The 2,082-nt window shown below is 43.9% G+C and overlaps 1 long non-coding RNA gene across 1 annotated transcript; it reads right to left on the bottom strand.

The window, feature by feature from the left end:
• Positions 1-1,049: 1,049 nt before the first annotated feature.
• Positions 1,050-1,550, bottom strand: LOC119963909. The gene is made up of 2 exons (XR_005460194.1): positions 1,466-1,550; positions 1,050-1,233 (listed from the first exon to the last, which is right to left on the bottom strand). It is a non-coding gene; the product is annotated as an uncharacterized LOC119963909 (long non-coding RNA).
• Between the last annotated feature and the right edge of the window lie 532 nt (positions 1,551-2,082).

Genomic DNA, 2,082 nt, shown 5'->3' with positions numbered 1-2,082 from the left:
CATTGGTCGTGTCCTATTCTATGTGTTCATTAGCTGCATGTTTGCAGCCAAATACCCATCTGCACCTTTAGCTCATTTGCCTTATTAACTAGGCTCCTCTCATTTGACATTTCTCACTGAAAAGCTCCTTTGTTGTCTATTTTCTACCCTTTTATTTCTTGACCTTTTCATTTGTGCTTACTAATTGTCTACTTGCTGCTTGTAGTTTTGTTTCAGTTCCTTCCAAATTAAAAAAAATACATATTTTTATTGGTATTGTCAATTTTTACACAATTACACTTTATGTTTAATATTTACAGTACGTGTGGTTCATGCATACATCTTGGTGTGCGTTCCTCCCCCCCTTCCCAGACCCCCTTTAGTATCCTCCCTTTTCTTTCAGGGTGTACTGTCCCCTGGCTCCTAATTCCCCTCTCCCCCCCCCCCCCCCCCCCCCCATTCCCTTTGTTTTTTCTGCTGTGTCTGCCTTGCGGGTTTTGGGGGTGGGGGCCTTCCACCCTCCCTCTCCCTCCGTGCTGCTTCCCTCAGTTCCCCTGAGTTCTCTCCTCTCTTCTTTTGTGTGATTCTGGCATGCGATTAGGAAAGCAAAAGCTAGGACATCAGCCCTCTTTCGTTGGCTCTCCCTCTGTGTACCCGATCAGGTGCCGGAATGTGGCAACTGGGGGCTTTTCGTAGTAACTTCATTGCAGTGTTAATGTGAGCCTACTTGTGGCAATAAAGATTATTCTTATTATCATCAGTGTTAATAACTGAATGCCAGTTGGAGAGAGAGTGTACTCAAGGGAATTCCTGCAGACCCTGCTTGACTGGCTAGAAAAATTCAATTTGGAGGGCAATGCATTCTAACAGTAGTTTGGAGTCAACATAGTTCCGCCTAAACAACTGCTTCCCGGAATATATAATTATGTACCAGACGAAAAACTATAGTTGATGAGTAGCTTGTAATCCTGCTCTGTGATGAATCCACAAATTGAAGGCGAATTCAAGCCCTAATAACCACTTACTGAATTAAAGGAGCATGTATAAAGCTAAAGGGATACACGAGTGTCTCATTTTGAGATACAGAGTTTTTATTTATAGCAGTTCTTAAATCTTACAACTCTCTGAACCTTGAGATAAATATCACATATCCTTGTGCTCCTTCAGTCTGTCTGGAAAATCTATGTCATTGATATTGAAGTCATTAAAGTCCTCATGGCAGGCTTTCTGAAGTACCGTGCAGCTCTTCGGTAACTGAAATACATATTTTCATGATAAATACTTACAGTTGTAGAAAAGCCAAGCTATTAGAAGGCAAGCTGTGGATCACTTGGTAACACGTATGCCTCGGAGTCAAAACGTTTTTGGTTCAGTGGCTTGAACACAAAGATTTAAATTCACACTTCACAGCAGTGATTTTCAAACTTTTTTCCCCAGGATCCATTTTTGCCAACCGGCCAACCCTTCACCACATACGTTTGCTCACCTTTAATGTGGAAGGGGAGCCTGCTTGGTCTTCATGCTCTCACTTGAATCAGGTTTAAAGGAGGAGAGGGCAATGCACATATCAGGTGCAGACTTCAGCCAATTCCTTTGTGTCGTCTTCATCTTTTTTAAAAAGAGAAATCCAACCTCACACATGTAGGTCGCTTTGAAGGGCAATAGCAACAAATTTGCTCAGCACTGGATACTGCTGGGAGATGCTACACCAGAATGCTGACATTCTTACTTTTAAGAAAATCATTCATCTTCACAGTTCACTTGCCTTGCTTGCCAGTGGCTGGAAAATGAAAGCAACACTGCTCTGTAATTTGGCACCAAAAGCACATACATGGAGGGCGCTTGACTTCAAGTGTGTGCAGGGCACATGACCTGCTCTCTGCTGCCACTTCTGGCCAGAAGACTCCACACAGCCTAATTTATTTTCTTTTAAAAGCTGGTAGCGGCCGTTGGGTGCTTCTCCCACGAACAGGACCACTGCGGGAACGGCGTGACCGATCGCTCCATGACCCTGCCAACACCTATCCAAGGCCCACCTGTGGCTTGCGACCCGCACTTTGAAAAACTCTGCTCTAGAGTATACTTAGGGAAGGATTCAGTCTC

Source organism: Scyliorhinus canicula, chromosome 3 (assembly GCF_902713615.1).
Source record: "Scyliorhinus canicula chromosome 3, sScyCan1.1, whole genome shotgun sequence".
NCBI lineage: Eukaryota > Metazoa > Chordata > Chondrichthyes > Carcharhiniformes > Scyliorhinidae > Scyliorhinus > Scyliorhinus canicula.
This window is presented reverse-complemented; position numbering and strand designations above follow the sequence as displayed.